Source organism: Protopterus annectens, chromosome 12.part0, assembly GCF_019279795.1.
Source record: "Protopterus annectens isolate FY-2018-M chromosome 12.part0, PAN1.0, whole genome shotgun sequence".
Classification (NCBI taxonomy): Eukaryota; Metazoa; Chordata; order Ceratodontiformes; family Protopteridae; genus Protopterus; species Protopterus annectens.
Window position 1 is genome coordinate 299,740,585 of NC_056746.1, and position 20,000 is coordinate 299,760,584.

General features: G+C 38.6%; 1 protein-coding gene across 2 annotated transcripts in view; it reads right to left on the bottom strand.

Moving 5' to 3' along the window:
- Positions 1-20,000, bottom strand: part of SNX16 (sorting nexin 16) — a 696,777-nt gene that overhangs the window by 675,576 nt on the left and 1,201 nt on the right. The window lies entirely within an intron of this gene.

Here is a 20,000-nt window from a genome sequence, read left to right on the forward strand (position 1 = left end):
TAAGAATCTATGAGCAGTTAGGCAGAGACAGTGTACTTTTTATTTGTTTGAGCATCTCTTGAAAACTTTTATTACGTAAAAAGAGTACAAAATGCAATGTTTACAGTACAGAGCTATGCAAAACATAAGTGACAGCAATGCACCTCTAAAAATAGTCATTTTTTTTATTACAAGTAGAAACAGTTGAAAACCATCGTGTTCCTTTCCTGTCTGTATAGCAGCAACATTGAGAATGGAGTAAATTTTAAATGACTAGTGGACAGCAAGGACAATATTACGTGAGTTCTTCTGGCTTCACACTTGTCTATGCACACACACACACAAGAATTAAAATTTGAGATTTTTCCATAAACTGGGAATGTGGTTCATGTTAGGAAAAAGGTAAGTTTCAAAAAGGAGAACTTAGCAGCAGAGGGGTCACCATCAAATTCAAATGGCTGTAGAAGTATAAATCTTTAGGACAAGGTACCATTTTTTTCCAGTCATGAGGGTGACCCTGTCAATGGGGTTGAGAAATTCAAGGCCATGTAGACAGTTACAAGCCAGTTCTTGTGAATGATTACAATAATATATGCTGTGGACACAACTGAAAAGACTTGTACCATGTCAGAAGGCCTTCACACTACTTCCATGCCTCTCAAACTCTGAACATCACAAATTAATGCATGGGGTCAAAAAGGAGTACTTTCTTATGTTTCATAAAATAAGAACTTTGATTTTTGATCTACACTGTACCCTGCAAAACAAAAATTAAATAAATAGGGTCTGGTAATCAGTCAGTCTCAGCCCAGGGACATTACAAGAACAATCATAGTAACAAGTAGTGAATAATAAAATGTAACATTATATAAAAGATAACATTAAGATAAAAAAATGGCAATAGGCAACAATATCGTTTAAAGACAAATCAATGTATTACACCACTGTAAAAAAAAACAGCGCAGTGGTGCAGCGGTAGTGTCGCCTCACAGCAAGAGGTTCTCCGGTTTGATTCTCAGCTGGGGTGCCTTCTGTGCGGAGTCTGCATGTCCTCCCTGCATTCGTGTGGGTTTCTTCCGGGTGCTCCGGTTTCCTCCCACGTTACAAAGACATGTGTCTGGAGCATTTCTGCCCGAGCCTCCGCTGAAAAATGTCTTGTTCCAAGTCAAACTTTCCCGGTTAACAAATGTTAAATAAATAAAATAGTGTACGCTGTGTTGAATTTTATTAACAGTACTATGTATGTGTTTAGAAGTAAGAACTGAAAGGGGGAAGGACAACTAAAGGATATAGAAATTTTAGTTAGGTGATATACCTTCTACACTAATACTATGATCTGTTTATTGTAAACAAAACTTGCTTCAGTTTAGACTTTACGGTTTGTTTTTCCAGTCATTTTATTCTTAATTTAAACACAATAAAAGTAATAAATTCTAACCAATCATCCTAGTTCATAAATGAATTAACTAAAATACATTCAAAGTGTGATTCATTTAAAAGCATTCTTTCAAACAACTATATTATTTAAATAATAGTTGTTTGAGGGGTTAGTTAAGTAAGGGGCACAGTGTTGCAAACAAATTTTCTAGTTTGGATGATGGAGGTAGTGGGAGTGTTAGCACAGGATAAGTGTATGCACAGCAGGGGGTGAGAAATGGGGGTAGGGTAGGGGAGCAGAGTGAGGCCAAGTGAAGCGAGGGGGAAGAGAGCAGGGAGAACCTTGCAGCGACATGCACAAGAAGAAAACACACATGCGTGCACGCACACACACACAGTTCCACTGGCTTCTTAGAGATATTTTTTATATACATTTTTTTTGTTTACAAAAACAGATTTAGCCTGTTTGAGAGTAGTAAATTTAAATCATCCAATTATTAGTCAAACCACGAGGCAAGGACGAAGGTTTACTAATGTTTCTAGGAGAGGACAACTATTTTAATGATACAGTTAGGACTCTGTCCTTGGTGATGAGCTCGTAAGCCTTGCCAATTTCTTTCAGTTTAAAACTTTTACATATTACACTAAGTCAAGTGTGAAAAGAAACTTAGAAGAGAGAGCTAGTGAATTTGTCTTTTAGGTAAATTTCAGTTACTAACTAACAGGGGCACTGCCTGGATGCCAGCAAAGAAGAAATTTAGAGAACCTGGAAAAAAAAAAAAAAAAAAAAAAAAAAAAATCAAATCACAAAAGGTGAGGAGAAAAAACACTGGCTGAGAAGAATCATGCAGCTGTTCAGCAAAAAGCAATTCAAGCTCCAACTTTGGCGCAAGACATGACTTCCAGAAAAACAATACATCAAATGTCCTCAGAGCGGATTAAAATAAATGGAACACAGAGAGTATAACTCAAATAACAAAAGGCTAGAAAATGAAAGAATGGCCTAATAAAAATGCAAAAAATCAGAGGTTGAAATCAAGAAAAGGCTGGCAGAGTACGAGGCTGCTCAAGAAGAGACGTTTCAAAAAATGAAAGAATTAGAAGACAGAGCACCTAGTGAAAACCTGAGATTTTCTGCTGCATCAGAAAACTGGAAGGAACAGAATATTAAATTTTTTATGAAAGCCTGAATAAGCAACTGAATTGGTATTCCACAGCGGGAGTTGTTAATTGAAAGGATACAATGCGTGTATGCTCCAAACTTGCCAAGACCTCTAATAGTAAATATGCAATTGTACCACCAGAGAGAGTCTATTCTGACAAAACTGTGGCAGAAAGACAAAGTACAAAAACTGAAGGCAACAGAGTGTCTACGGAAAATAACTTACTGTACACCAGGCAGAAGGAGTAATTTTATTCCAGCAACCAGGGAATGCCAGGAAGCAGGTGCGAGAGTCAAGCTGCTGTATCCAGCTATCTTCAGAATACTTTTTTTCTGAAGGGTCAAAAATCATTTTTGATGCAGAAAGTGCCAAGGAGGAAATACAAAAGTTTGCCCAACAGAAAGTTATCAGACCGAGATTCTGCTTCTTATTCTTTTCATAGAGAGACAATGCCAGTGAAATATTTTCCAGTGTTCCAAAGGAAAATACTCAAGAAACAAACACGGAAGTTAACTAGTCGTACCAGGAGTACGTTAGAAATGAACCAGAGACTGGAGTTGGGAGATGGAGATAAAGAAAACCAGAAACTCAAACTAATGAATAAATGTGGAATAACAAAGCACCAATTGCATTTGTGAAATATGGTGGAACAAGAAAACCTGGAATATTGGACTTTGATTTTGTTAAACTTGTAGGGCCCCAAAGCATATGCCCTACTTCATGTCATTAATGTTTGGAAGATCATTAAAGAGAGAGGGGAGAGATAAAGTAAAAAACAGTTTTTGTTCTTGTGACAAAGGGAGATGCTGCCAGCATAGCTATCTAGAATTTTGTACATAATTATATGTCATTTGAGAATATCACCATGACCTTTATAAAAGACGGGACACTTGTGTTACAAATGTATTAGAACTGTATGCCATGTGTATATCAAATTGGTCTGTACAGACAAGTGTGTTAAAAAGGTATTTTATAAAGTGCTTATGTTTAATCACAGTGTGCCCTACTGGAACAGAACAGAAATGTATATGCACTATTGTAACCATTTAACAGTGGAAACTGGAATACAGTAGGTTAACTTCAGAAAAATAGCTGGAATTAAATGACTTTATAGGCCAGGCCAGAGAATGCCTGTGCTGAGAAGCTTTCTGTATCATCGTTGGAGTGAATTAATAACTACATTTGAAAGTATGAAGGAATGCAATTGTTTTTTTGACTTCCAGCATCTGCCAAAGATATGAGGTCTATGCATTTTCACAGGCAGATGCTAAATACTACTAGCTTCCAGCAGTGGGGGGTTCACCTAGGATAGAATCAGATGACAAGAAATGATGTCAAGCTATGCTATTTCACCAGTAATATTTCAGATATTAAATTTGAGAACTCTCTGAGAGAGACAGTGCATTCTGTATTCTGCTTTGGACCTGACAAGAACCATTCACCACATCTGCCTTGCTCTGTAAGTAAGTTTCTAGGGTTTAGTAGCTCTCTTAGACATAGTCAGGAATATAGCAAAGCTTAGTTTAGATATGTTTCTTTATTTACTGTCCTGCAATGTTGTTTTAAACATTTCCTGTGGTTTTGAACTCTGGTGTCACTGTGAATACATAGAGTATTTTCTTGTTCTTTTATTATTAAATATATTTAAACATTTCATGGTGGCTGATCTGTGTAGAGATATTTAAGTTTTGAGCGTACTTGCATGTTTATTTGGTGACACTGTGTGGGCCACTCCTAGTAGCCTTGCTCTTGGTCAAGCTACCATTTGCGTTAATATTACACAGTAAGATTGTGCACCCTTTCTTAAGGGCTTTAAAGTAGCTGATAAAGGAGTTGGCTGGTGGCAGTGACAACTACCCTATAATCTGGGCAAAATGTACCATAGCTAGTAAATCTATGCCAGCCTTTCCCATGTGTGTGTGTGTGTGTGTGTGTGTGTGTGTGTGTGCACGCGCCACCGCAAATCAAACCTCAAAGAGAGTGTGTGTCAGTTACTTAATCAGGGACATGAAGTACTGGTGGGACAGTGAGGGCACTGGAGGTCTTGGCTTGGCCACTCAGCTGAAATCTCAACTTTATAGCTGTGGGGAGTTTTATTGGGGATCTGAAGAACGAGGAAGAAACCAGCCCCAGACTGACTGTGGTCTCTGATCTTAAGCCTGATTAAATTGTAATGGTTATTCCAAGTCTTTTGGTTTAAGCACTTGGGCTGCATACCAGTTGTTTTACATTAAGAAGGTTTGTGGTCTGCACTGCTGTGGCAGGACAGGTAGCTTACATCCTTCTAAGCTGGGGATTGCTGATTGAAGGCTCAGTGTCTGTGATTCTAAAAATGTATTGGTTCTGGTTTAAGCACTTGGGCTTCAGGCCAGTTATTCTACATTAAGAAGGTTTGCGGTCTGCACTCTTGTGGGAGGAGAGGCTGGAATCTGCCCTTCTGAGCTGGGAATTTCTGGTCACAGGCTTATTGTGCCTGCTTATTTGAACCGTTTCTTTCTGAAATTGGTGCACCTTGTTCTTGTAGCATAGACCAGATACTGGCCTGCTGAACCTAGCTTTGTTTGTATAAACTTGAGCACTGATCCAGACCATCTTTTTTGGAGAAGGTTCCCCTGCACCCTAGTGACAGGAGTGTGCAGTTAGAACTTGTCTGATTGAAGACTGCTGGAACAGGGCTCAGTTTTGAGCTTTTTTCTGGTTAATTGGGTAATTTGTTTAAATCTTGTTCGTGTGTATATATATATATATATATATATATATATATATATATATATATATACATACATATATATATATATACACATATATATATATATATATATATATATATACACACACACACACACACACACACACACACACACACACACATACACACACACACACACACATACACACACACACACACACACACCACACACATATATAAAAAAATTGCACTTTATTCATCTGCTTTTACTGCATTTGTGTTTCTTCCTACGTTATTATTAGGGGCATTGACTACAACTCTGATCTGAGATAAATAACTAAGTATCATTTTCTGTGCATTTAAAAGTGTTTTTTATTGTATCTGCGAGATAAATAACCAAGTATCATTTTCTATGCATTTAAAAGTGTTTTTTATTGTATCTGCTTTATTTTCTGAAAAAAAATATACTACTTGTTTCCCACCTTTCTAAGCTAGCATAGTCCAGTTTTCAGGTTAGTGCTGAATTCAGGGCTGCGTTACAAATCTCTCTGTTTGTCATACCTTTTGTGGATAGAAGGAAGTTTCTCTGTTCACCTGTGAGAGAGGGGAGCTTTGAGCAGCCTATCTGTCCCTGGAGGAGTGGTTTCAGCCCAGAAGTTAGTATTGGCCATTTTGGGCTAAATTCTCTCTCATTTCCCTGCTATAAAAAATGCATTTGCCCAGTTGTGTGTGCCAGGCAGTGCCGGTTACCTAGGGTATAACTATTCTCAGCTCCACAAAGTCTCCTCTTCAACTTTCCCTTGGAGTTAGACAAACTTTCAACTTAGGCACTCAAGCCATTCATTTCTCAGCCTAGCACTTGCTCAAAACTCATAGCAAGCACTTATAAACCCTAGAACTAGACACCCCCTATACTGCACAGAAAGACAAGGCTCTCTATTCGACCTTACCAGCCAATCAGTAAAACAGTTCACTGTACCTATCCAGGCATGTCCAAAGGGCAGTTTCAGGTGTACTCTCCAGTCCAACTGGTGAATCTGGGCATTTTGAGACAATGTTACAACTGACTCATGTACACAGACAACCCTCTCCTCCTACCAACAAAACACTAATACATGCAATTATACAGCTAAGCTCTCTCAACCCAAGACTGATCAGACAGTCAAGAGAAGAAGGGAAATACTTGCATCACACCAGTCTCACATAGACCCATTAAACCAGCACCTGCAGAAAACACACAAATACACGAAAACATACTCTTGAGGCTCTAAATAAAAATCTGCAAAAGCAACAGAGATCTCCAAAGCAGACATCCAAGTAACCTCCACCCCCCCAACACAAACCATGAAACACATAATTCACAAAACCAGTGTGCCACACAATCACAGCCCTTAATGCAAAATAACATACCCAACACACTAGTGGCGACTCTACAGTCAGGCACAATGACGTCCCACTCACTACGCTGAGCAAGGAGAAGGTTACTCTTAGCTGCCTGTCAGGTGCCAGGGTCCACCACATAACACAAGCAATCAAGTCACTCCAGAACAAGTACGGCTCTGTCACTGTCCATGTTGGTGTGAATGACCTGAGCCGTACCTCCCTCGACTACATGAAAGAGAGACATGGAAGACCTCTCTGATCATGTAGCCCAGGCCGGTTTGACCCTGACCCTGAGTAACATCCTGCCCTCACCAAGAATGATACCACAGTATAAAGACAAAATTATCAATTTTAACAACTGGCTAAGTTTCTGGTGTCATTCAAAGGGGATCCAGTGTCTGTACAGACAAGCACAGGAGGACTATGGCTGACCAAGTTCGCAGACACCTGAAAACTAGGGGCTATAAAATTACTCTGGCTGACACAGACATCCTCTAAAAGGGTCTCACCAAGATGGGTACCTGGTGTCAAAATCATGGCCTCAAGCTAAATGCCAAAAAGTGCATAGTAATCCCCTTTGGAAAAAACAAAGTACCCACAAACTACCACATCGCCTTTGATAATCACACTGCCAAAGTGGTTAGAAAATCCTTCTATGTGGCCCACCTAATCACAAAAGGGTTCGCTTCCAGATCAAGAGGTCATTGTGCCCCTCTACTCATCAGACCCATCAGAGAATACAATGCCCCATTTGGGATGTACCTTACAAGACACCTGCAAAAGCTGGAAAGACCACAGAAGTACCTCACCAAGAGGATCACTGGCCTCAAACTGATGCCCTATGCAGCTAGACTGAAGAAACTCCAGGTGTACTCGGTTGCATACCGCCTACTCAGAGGTGATCTCTGCCTGACATACAAGGCCATGTCCAACCCAGAACTGACTGACATGCTCCACCTAAAGAAAACCATATCCACTCGAGCCACTCTCTAGGGATCTAAACCTCACCACAACAATAAATAGGATGTGCTGGAGGGATAGATTTATGTCCCACAGACTTTCCCATGCTTTGGAACAAGATTCCAATCTACATTAGGCAGAGCTCCTTGCTAGCACTCCAAGAGAAACCTTGACGAGGGGATGGGAAACAGAAAATTTACCCCAGGGATCACTTCAGTGGCTCTGCTGGACAGAGGCACAGGGAACTAATCTAAGGGGGTGGTGAAAGCCAACACATTCTCGCTAGGCTTATAAATGCCTTTGGGCAGATAGCCTAATACAAACCTATAAGAGCTGCATTTGGAAATACTGTGTGTGCACTTGTCATCCTCCCAGTGTACGTCTCCCACTTGTGCCAGTGGTGAGGACTGAGGCTCTGTGATTACTGGTCCAGTGGTGGGTCATCACAGTTCAATAGTAGTGTTATAAAAAATGACAAACTGCATGTTATAAAGTAAAACTTTTTTGGTTAGTTTTTTTTTTGTATAATAGGAAAACTAAATGAAAACAGGTGCTTTTTTTCCTTCTTGATCAGTTTTAAGAAATGTGGGCACTGCAATGTAAAAAGGAAAGAAAGCCTGGACAAGAGGATGATACACTTGTTCTTTTTTCTTATTTCTGCATTGGGTAATGATTGGATTAAGGCCCTTGGCTTGATCTAATAAGTTGTAAGGGAAAGCAAGTAAATAAAGCTTTGAATATAATGTAAAAAAGATTTCCTTTAGCAAATAAATGTTTGCAGTGCAACATGAGAAGCTTACAGCTGAAAGCAACTGCATATTTGGTTCTCATGTTTCTATGGAGACAAGCTAATAAGGGCAAGAGAAAAAGAATACTTTTTCTTTCAATAACTAGAAGATTACGTTTTCAGAAAGCATTCAAGGTGTTTTCTACATCTGGGAGGGGAATAAACACAGCATAAAAACAAACGGTGCTTAGTGTAAGTAGAAACACGGGCTGTACCATGCATCTTAGCATGGATAACCTTCACTACTGGTCAATTCAAGCCAGTGTGTATAGCTGCCAATCTGGGACAACTGGTCCTACAAGGATAGCTAAACTTCATTATTTGAAGAGGTACATAAATTGTGTGGGTTTATATTAAGTTAACAGGCTATGGGGTGTTTTTTCTTCTTTTAGGGTTTTCAATAAAAGTTTTGTAAGATGTAACATAGGTTCAAATGGATATAACAAGAAACAACTGCATAAAAGATTAACCTGCCAAGCATTAGTGTATGCAAGTAACAAAAGCTGCAATTAGACATTAAACAAAGCTGTTATAACAGGTGGGAATAATAACTTCTTATAATGAAAACACTTTCCATATCACCTTTAAATGTTAATGTTCTCACACGTACATAGAAAAAAGGAGAATAGTGAATAACATTAAAAATGCAGTGTGCAACTATGCTACAGGAGCCACATTTGGAAAGATGCAAGCATGTGAATTTGATAAAGAATTTCAGTATTCAGCAGAATATCCGGGATAAAATGGGAAGTATTTATACTGTTGGGGGGACCTAAAATAATGACTAAAGGAAAAAAAAGATAATAATGGCAGATCTGTACTAGTAAAGGGTTACTGGCAAAGGAAGAGGGTTACGCTAGAATATATGTTGTATTCCACCTAAAAATGCTACAATGGAGCTTAAAAAATTCTGGGAGAAATAGTCAGCTTTTAGTAGGAAATACTTGTAGGTAGGGACTGGAATTTGATCAGCAACAGCAAGAAAGTATCTGGGAGGCCTATAAGGGAAAAAGAGGGTAGATTTTTTGAAGAAATACATGAAAGTGTCTGGTAGGGAAGATGCAAATTCTGTAGTAGGAGCTTAGAAAGAATTTACACATTATTCCCAAAGGTACAAAAACTGAGAGTTAGGCTAGACAGAAATTATATTTCACAGGAACACAAAGTTACGATACACATCTAAAAACTATTTCAGATCTCACGTCAATAATAACTTAAAATAAAAAGGAAACACTGGCTCTTCCCTACTTCTGTTAAACCCAGAGAAACAGAAGGAATACATAGTGGAAATTATTCATAGGTTAATTTCTTCAGAAAATACAGCTAGAGAGTGGGATAAAAATGAAAGGACTTTAAAAAATTAGGATAGAAATAAAAGAGAGATTATGACAACATTAACAGAACACTGATGATCCAGAAGGAAGCAGAATGTAAGAAAATACCACTGTTGTTGGTGGATCTGGATACAGAGAAAGCAGTCAAGAGTGAGCTTGGATTTTATAAGTAGGTCAATAGAGGTATTTGCATTCCTTGATAAAACAATAAGGTTGATTAGGAGGATATATGATCAGAGGTGAAAATTGAAATAGGGGGTTCCCTCTATGATAAATTCTTTTTGAGCAGAGGAACCAGGCAGGGTTGTCCTCTTTCCCCTTTGTTATTTGCCTTACATTTAGAACCACTGGAAAAGAAAATAAGGGACTCAGAAATTCAAAGATATAATTGGTATGGTAATCAAGAAAAGTTGTTATTTGCAGATATTATTTTGTATATGATAAAACCAGAAAATGACATTTCATTCTGAGACACTTTTCAAGTCTTTTCAGGATACAAAATTAATGAGAATAAAACAAAGGCAATAGCTGTAAACTATCTACCCACACACAAATTAGTTCAGCAATACACATACTTATGGGGACATGATAAAACAAAGTACTTAGGAATACAGGGTCTATATTAGATCACAGACTGCTTGAAGAAGCAAACAGTGATTTAAATCGACCCTATGTAAGCAAATGCTTACAAATCTCGAACTGTCAGAACAGCGATTTTTTTCCTAGGGGGAAAAAAATAAATAAATAATATACACACAACACAAGCACACCAAACAAACAGCAATCCAAACACACACATCTAAAATCTTACAACTAACCCTACACTAAACTATCCACTTACCTTAACCCAAACCCCAAGGTCAGTCACTATCACACACTCACCTCACCCGCTCCCTAACCCTAACTCACCTAACCCTCATGTCCACACAATTGCACACATACCTAACCCGCACCCTAACCCTAACTCACCTAACCTGCCCTAACCCTCACATCCACACAATCGCACACTTACCTGAACCCAACACGTAACTTTCCACCACATCGCTGAAAATACAGAAGCAACAGAAACGGACAACCAAAATCTTTCCCTAGGAAAGAATTTGGGTTTGTTACTTCAATATTTTAAGATTTCACTACGTAGGGTTCGATATTAGAACATTCGAAGGTTTTAAACCTCGATGTTCTAATATAGACTAGCTTCGTGAGAAGAGACTAAAAAGACAATACAAAACCTGACAAATTGGATGTTCTGTTTTATGGATAGCAACATACAGAATGTTTTTAGTCCATTTAGTTTTACACAGGTTAGGCATATTTTCATACACCAGATGAGAACATATGGATAGCAAGTAAAGAGTTGAAGGACTTTATCTGGAAGGCGAAGAGGGTAGGCATCACTAAGATGATCCTTCCAATAGATCAAGATGGTTTGGGATTGTCCGATTTGAAGCTGTATTTCAGAACTACACAGTTAAGGCTCCTATACAAACCACAGGCAGAAGACTATAATTCACAGGGGAAAGGGATGATAATGAGACAGGAAAGCTCAAGAAACAAGGAGAGACTGGGATTTTTTATGCAGATCCTTAGGGAGAACAATGACAATGCAGAATATTATATTTATAAAGCAGCAGATAGTATTCTAAGAACTAAGCCAACAAGGGAATGGAGAATTAGGGGTACAGAGAATAGACAAGAACAAATAGAGATGGAAAGGTAACAGAAAAGGAAGAGGTGAAGAATTCATTTGGACTGCAGGCTAGAGATGGATTGTACTCAGATTGCCTTCCCTATCAAGGATTGCTAACAGAAGGGAATAGGAAGATTCTAAGTGGAAGACCAGTAGTGGTAGAGTTTTTAGTAGAATCTAGAAAAGCAGCAGCCATTAAAGGTATAATTAGAAAGGCATATAAAATATTGCATGATAACTACAGAATCGGAGGTTAGAAAGGATTGGGAAGAGAAAGGATAATCAATTCGCAAATAAACAATGGGAGGATATATGTATGGCTCCCAAATACAAGTCTATAAAATCTAGGATCTTTGCTTGGAGTGTTTGCACAGATATTTTTATATCCCAAGCAGACTCCAACAAATAGTTCAAGTAGATTACAAATGTTGGAGGTGTGATGGGGAAGAAAGAGGGAACATATTTTGGAAGTGTAATGATCTGGCAGACTTTACAAATTCCATGCACAATACTCTTATCAGAAATACTGGGTGAGCAAATTGCTGCAACTAAGGAAATGATTGTTTTATTTTTGAGCTGTGATACAGAATTGGAATAGCATAGTTACAGTAAGGCCTTGCTGAGTTTAACTCTGGTGGCTACCAAAACAGCAATTACTAGAAAATGGAAATCAATGTCTAAGCCAACCATACTAGAAGTAGTGAATAAAAGAGATAAAAAGAACTGGAAGTGAGAGCTTTAGGAAAATGGAAGATAGGAATTGTGGAAACAATACATGCGGAAAAATGGTTTGGAGGAGGAATGAAGTTTAAGGGAAGGTAGGAACTGAATGAGCTATATAATATTTGACTGACAATAACTGTACAGAAGATAAGTGATGCATAATGTTTGCAACTGAAAGCATGTCTTACAACTGATAATTCAAAAAATATATGTTTCTTGTTGAAAAAGCATGCATTTTTGGACAATAAAGTATGAAACTCCATCTGTCTGGCATTTGTCTGTAATCTTTAATGACTTACCAGCAAATCAACATTTTTTATGAGGGACAGGGCAAAAATATGAGGCAAAACAAGGGCATTCTGTGAAATCAGAGACAGTGATGTATTACTCCTGACAACTGCTAAACATCATTCATTGATCTGGTACAGCAACAGCATCTCACAATGTATTTCCATTTGCTGAAATCAGTGCAAAACTTGTATTGCTGTGGTGTGCGTGTGTGTGGACGTGTGCTGCAGCATAAAAGTAACACGTTGGCCATCATTTCTTTAAATTACATATTAATACAAATTAATGTATTTGATTATATAAACTGAATACTTGTGCTAATTTACCTTACTGTATGTTACACTCTGTGCTAATACCTCACTGCATCCTACACTCCACTCAACTTCTGACTAGCACTTCTCCTCTACACATTTTCATTCCACTCCTGCATAGAACTTAACCTAGTTATCCAACAATTATTTAATATTTCTTTCTGTCTCATTTTTCAACTTCTAAGTCCTGTGTGGAGACACAGCCGGTCTCTATTTGAAACCCTGTAAGGCTAAATGTTATCCTACTGAATAGTAGGGAAACTCAACCTAGAAGCCCCTCAGGATCTACCTGGACCCTCTACATTCAGAAGTATATGCATGATTTTAACTTTAACCTTGTGAGTGTGATAACTTTAAAATTACTGGGGACTGCATTAAATTTTAAACTATTTTGTAAGGACCAGCACACCCGTGGACCTACCCCTCCTACCATCTCTTAATTAACTTATCCCCCTCCTACTATCCTAGTGGAATTAGTGTTCTCCCCATGCTATCCACTAGAGGGAAGCAGATCTTAGGCTTTGGAATACCATCTCTCACTGGTTGTAACTTACCCCACCCCATGATTGCTTTAAAATGGGATTTATCCCAGGTAAGTCTGGGATTTTTTTTATTAAATAAGAGACCTTTGACTATCACTACTTTTTGCTAATGGCCCCCTCAATTATCCCTCTGTATAAACCTCCTTTCCCTTTGGCACCTTCTATAAAACTCGCTCTCTCCGTTTTAAAACTGTTTTACATAACTATCCCCCCAGCACAGCTATACCTTTGTTTACCTTTTTCCTCTGCTACTTAGTAACAGTATACGTCTCTTACCTTTCCTATGCCTGTAGAACTCAGTCTCTCTCCATAACCGATTGCCTATCAGCCTCTCTCAGCTGTGACCCGCTCCGTTCGCCCTACGGGCTCACTCTGCTCCCCTACCCCCCCCCAATTCCCACTCACCCCCAGGGGTCCTACACTTATACTTCCCTAACCACACCTTCTCTCTCTTCCAACCTATCCCATACTTCACCCCATCCCACATACTTTAGCCACACCCCTTCCTAACAATCACTCACAATAAGCCACTCCTTAGGGTACCTCTACCATATCCTCCTACTCTTAACTTGTATATTTTAGTGCCCCCTCTCTTCTCTTCTTGTATCCTTTTATCTTCCTCCCCTCCACATCTCGCTCCCTAATTTATCCCTTCACTAGAGTTATTTTATTTCCTCGCAGATGCCTCTCCCGAATCTAGCCAAGCTAACACTCACAATTCTACTCTTAACTACCCTCTTCTCAGCCTACCTTCTTACCTCCTTTGAAAAACTGCACTATTTCCAGCTTAACCATTCCCACAAACTACAATTTATACACACATATATCCCTCAATAGACATTCTAACAACTTCCACTCCCAGTTACCTACTACCTAAATACCACAGACTTACCTTAGAAACAATTCATTAACAAAACTGAATAATCCCTCCTTAAAAGATGGCGACATCCACCCCAACCCTGGCCCTACCAATCCTGCAATCCAAACAACTCACCCTAAACTCAATAGCTCTCTCCTAATAGGGCATCTGAATATCCAAAGCATCAATAATAAAGTATCTCACCTTCATGCCCCTCCTAGATATTCACTCCTTTGATATTCTCTGCCTCACTGAGACTTGGTTGAAACCAGAAACTAAAGACAATGAAATTATTCCCCAAGGCTATAAAATAGTGAGACTAGACCGAACAAAGGTGGTGGAGTAGCAATTCTATTTAAAAATGGACTTCACATCTCTACCCTACCATCCAATCCAACCCAGGATAGCAACGCAGAAGTCCTCATTACTAAGCTCCAAATCAACGCTAACAGATGTTTATACATTATCTGCATTTACATACCACCCGGAAATAATATAACTACACTAGAGGCTTTTCTTAGCTGGGTATCTTCTACTTACCCCCAAAAAACAACAATACTAGGCGACTTTAATATTGACTGGAAAAGTGTTAATGCTGAAAATCCTACCCCTCATATCAACCTCCATGGCTTTACCCAAACCATAACCTCTACAACAAGAATTAACAAACCTAATAAAAGAGAGTACCTTAGACTGGATACTCATAAATAAAGTGAAACAAACTTACAAATTAGGAACCCTGCCAGATGATGCAAGTGATCATTCTTTGACCTACATCACAAGAGAAAAGAAAGACTTTCCAACCCCCCCCCCCTTCAGGACAGCACGCTCTACCAAACACTTTAATGCAGAATTATTTCAAAATGAGCTCAGAGCATGCAACTGGAACCCTTTAAAATCCCTTACACTTGAAGAGGCTGTAAAGTATTTTAACATCTATCCTTGATAAGCATGCTCCTAAACGTTCCATCAGAATGAAGTCCAACCCAGCCCCATGGCTCTCGAATGAAACTAGAAATCAAATTCTACTTGGGAACAAAGTCTGGGCCAAATGGAGATCCAATAGAAATAGCTCTGATCATCTCCGTTTTAGGCAGCTTAGAAATAGTACAAAAAAGGCAATATGTACAGACAAAAAAAAAAAAAAAAAAAAAAAATACTACTACTGTAAATTTCAACGAACTAAATAATCCTCAAAAGTTTTGGTCTTGCATAAATAAGCTCCTTTCCCCATGTAACTCCCGAACACCCAACCCATTTGATGCAGATCCAAATACTCCCATCAAACTGCCAATACCTTTAACTCTTTCTTCACTGAGACTATACAATCTCTAGCTAGTCAACTTATTTCTGAAAGCTCCAGCCTTCCCTTCAACTTACCACACTCTTCCTCTAAATTCAAACTACAACCCATCTCTACTTCTCTCTCTATAAATTTATAAACTTAAGCCATGTACTCCCATCTGCTGACCAGCTTCCTTCCCAATATGTCCAAAAAGCAGCCAAAGTAATTGCCTACCCTATATATCTATCCTTATAACTAGGACAATCCAAGAAGGAACCATCCCAGATTTTGGAAAATCTCCCACATTATCCCCTTACATAAAGGTGGGAGCTTAATGACTACTCTAACTATCGGCCAATTGCTCTCTTATCACCCTTAGCAAACATTATGGAAAAATGCATTCACCAACAACTTTTACATCATCTCTCTCTACATAACTTAATAGCAAACTGTCAACATGGCTTTAGGCCATCACATAGTACCACTACTGCCCTTCTATCCTTTACAGATACCATCAATAGAAACCGTGGCAAAAACATCCTCTCATCTGCTGCCCTTCTGTCCTTTACATATACCATCAATAGAAACCGTGACAAAAATATCCTCTCATCTCGACCTCTCTAAAGCTTTCGACATGGTTAACCATACCCTCCTAATCAATATTCTTGAATCTCTTTCCTTTGATTCTCTGGCCGTTAAATGGTTTAGATCATACCTCAGCAACAGGCAGTTCTCTGGGAAAATCAAATTTCATCCTTTTTACCCGTCACCATCGGGGTCCCTCAGGGCTCCATTCTTGGACCACTTCTTTTCTCATCATTTATTAATGATCTCCATGTAGCAATTCCTCAAGCCACCTGTATTCAATATGCAGACGACTCCACACTAACATGCTCAGCAACCTCTCCATCTGAACTATATTCTCTTACTCAAAATGTTTTCAACACTGTAGAAACATGGTTTACCAAATGGTGCCGCCTTCTTAATGCCAAAAAAACAAAACAAAACTCCTTCTCTTTAAACCCACTACTAGGTCCACCCCCTTAGACTTCTCAATCTCTTCAAATAATGGCACTGTCATTTTCCCTGACTCTACCACCAAACTTTTAGGAATAACCATTGACAATCTCTCATTTGATCACCATATAAACAACACCATTAAAATAGTCAACAGAAAAATAGGCTCCTTATATAGAATAAAACCTTTTTTAACCTCAACAGCCAGAGCCAAGATCGTTCACTCCCATCTAATCTCAACCCTTCTGTATGCCTCACCTATATTTATCAACCTTAAGAAAACTAACCTCAACAAATTAGCAACTTCCTAAAATAATATTGCCAGATTCGCTACTGGCAATCCCTTCAGAACCCACCACTGTTCTAATCTTAGGCAACTAGACTGGCTGGAATTCCAAAACCATCTGATAGTCCCCCAACTCACAATTGCCCACAAGATATTTTACCAACCCAATAATATCCCTATACTCTCAAAACTCTTAATCCCATATAATAATCTGAACTCCCCATGTTCTTCTAGCAAACTCCTTGCTAGCTTAACAAAGTCTAATAATACAACTGGTGACACTCTGTTTACCAACACAGTAGGAAAAAACTGGAAAATGTTACCCAATGAACTAATTACATCCCTGCCACTCTTTAAATAAAAACTTAAAAACACCTCCAAATGCACTGGCTATGCCCTTGTAGTAACCCTGACTAACAACCCTCTTCACCCCTGTTTTTCTTCTCTTCTAACCAAACTTCCAAACATTTAAATGCTTAGTCTTATAATTAAGACTGACACTGTTTAAACTCTTAATCAACTTTTGTTTAAATCATTCAACCTGATGTGAACTATTGTACATAACACTTACTGTTTTATATCTGTTTTTAGCTTTCTTAAGCAATATTATGTTCACCGTTACTTTTCTTAAGTGTTTTGATCTCTGAAATGTAATTAACTTCCTGTTTTACTTGGTTTATTAATCCTTTATTTACCATGTAACAATATTTTTATACTTTTATATATTTGTGTGGAGCTTTTCTACCTGGGCCTCTACTAAAAATGGATATATATCCAGCTAGACTAGCTCGGTCAACAAATGTAAAATAAAATAAACAAATAAATAAATTACTATCACAAAGACAGACCTTACACACGATAGATGGCTATTGTTGGTGGTTTGGCAGGAAGAGGATGTGTGTGAAAGCAACTGCTCATTGTCACAGTGGCACAAGGAATAGCACTGCCATTTCACAGTCTGGTCGAGCTCTTGGCTGTGGCTTTATTTATCTGGAGTCTGCATTATCTGGAGTCTGCATACCCTTCCTTTCTCTGCCTGTGTCTATTCATATGCTCTGGCTTCCTCCAGCACCTCAAAGACATGCAGTAATTGAAATAGCATTCCTTCAGTTTTCTTAAAGGTCAACATGCAGTACATGTAAAATCACATACACAAAAAATAAGTGATGAGCTTATCTACATCTCCTATGGATAGCAGTAAAAATGCACTCTCTTTCAAAAACAAGTAATAAAATACATCACAGAACATTCAAACATTTAGAGCTTCTAGAAGCCTGCTGACCCCCACACACCAGAAAGTATAAATGGATGCAGACACAAACTTTGTGATGGCCTCTGCCCGAAACCATTCCCATTCTAAAACCAGCCCTGCTCAGAGGAGTGTTCAGAAGGTTGCTGTAGCCTGTGTAGGGGTCAGGGGCTTGTTATGGCACTGTTATTACATCTTTCATTTTCTAAACAGGTTTTCAGCCAAGAACGACAGGTTTAAATGCACCAAAATTATTTAAGTTCCATACTACAGTCCTGCAACAACTACAAAAATCAGTAAATCAGTACTGTATGTAAACATAAGTGGAGAACAAAATAATTAGTAAACCATTTGGACTTCCTCAAAAATCAAACCTTAGAAGTATGCAAAATCAGGTTGTTACAGCTTGCATTTTGGCAGTGTTCACTACAGTCATTGTTGCTTTTACTTTTCTCGAAGACCTCAAAGGTGTGCAAAGAAGGCTACTGTGATCATTATATATTTTTTTACTTTCTCAAAATTACACATCTCTACAGGTGGCTACCTTTGAGTGGTAGAGATGAAGAGTGAGAAGGCATGCTATGTACACGTATAACAGCAGTCACTTAAAATACATGACAGTGGTCATTTGAACATCTGCATTCATCCCAAATACCAGTGGGATGCATAGACAGTGACTGTCCTTTCGGGGGGGGAGCAGGCAGTATTACCAATAGAATTTATGTATCCTCTCAAACACTAGTCTTGTTAATTTACTGTAAGCTATGGTTTAGTCAGCTTTGACTGTGAAGCCATGGGCACAACCTAGGTCTTCTCTGAAAGAAGAGACATAGGACTGAAATTCTTTTTTTTTTTTTCTTCACAACTGTTGTTCAGACCACCACTGGACAAAAGAATGAAAATATGCTCTGAAATGTACCTCAAAAACATCTATAACTTTACTAACTGGGTCATTTCATACATAGTTATTACTTTGCTTTCTTTCCTTAACCATATTTTTTGTTCAAGCCATCATTGGATGAAATTGTTGTAAAAAAAAAAAAAAACACAAACACTTTTAAAATGCACTTCAGGGAGCATACAAAAAGCCATGGCTTCTTCAAAAAGCTGAACGGGGGAGCACTTGAGAATGGGTGCAGGGGAGGATCAAACAATAGGAAGTGGGTGTTGCCATGGAGCCCTTTGTTTTGGGCAACATTTCACGTGCCAGCCCTGTACATACAGTTGTTGTAATGTACAGTCACTGCAGGTAAATGCCAGTCACTGTTAACATCCTTCTTTAAGATGGGCCAACATACTGTGGTACTCAGGCATGCCAAATTGTAAGAGCACTGCAGCTACAGTTCAGTATGTGTATACTACTCCTAAAACTCTGCAGCAAGAAATAAAAAGTTGTTTAAGAGAGGTGGCACTGACAGGTTAATACTTGGACTGGACGTGCCCAAGGGGCACAACTCATGGGCCCCCAAAATGCTAATAATGGCCCTGCAATCACTAAATGTAGGAGGGAGAAGGAGGAATGTGAGGGCCAAAATCATACTAGAGGAGACTCTCAGCTGTCCCTGATTTTAGTTCAATTCTGCTGTGTGCCCCTTAAACCCACTTAAAACTGGTGATTTTGAGATGTAATTTGGCTGATTACACAAATTAGAAATACAAACTTTCACTTCAGAAGGTGCATGTTAATTCACATGTTCACTGTACGTTATCAACATTACATGTAAGCTAACAGTAGTAATATTTTAAAACGTGCATCTGATTATTTCTGGATTTATCCAAATTATGAACGTATACGGTTTTGAGCCAAAAAAGGCAGGTTTAAATAAAACAAAAAATATTAGAGCTCCTAGACTACAGTCCTGCAACACCAAAACTACAAAAATCAGTACTGCATGTAAACGTAAACGATAAACAAATATTTAGTAAATCGTTCGGACTTCATGTTGTTTGCATTTATTCCAACGTATCAGCAGCCCCCTCTCCCCAGAGCCGGAATGAAATTACTTCAAATACTTGTGTGAATGTTTAGTTAAGTGAAAATCCTCTTAAAACGATGTGTAACTATACTGACACATGAT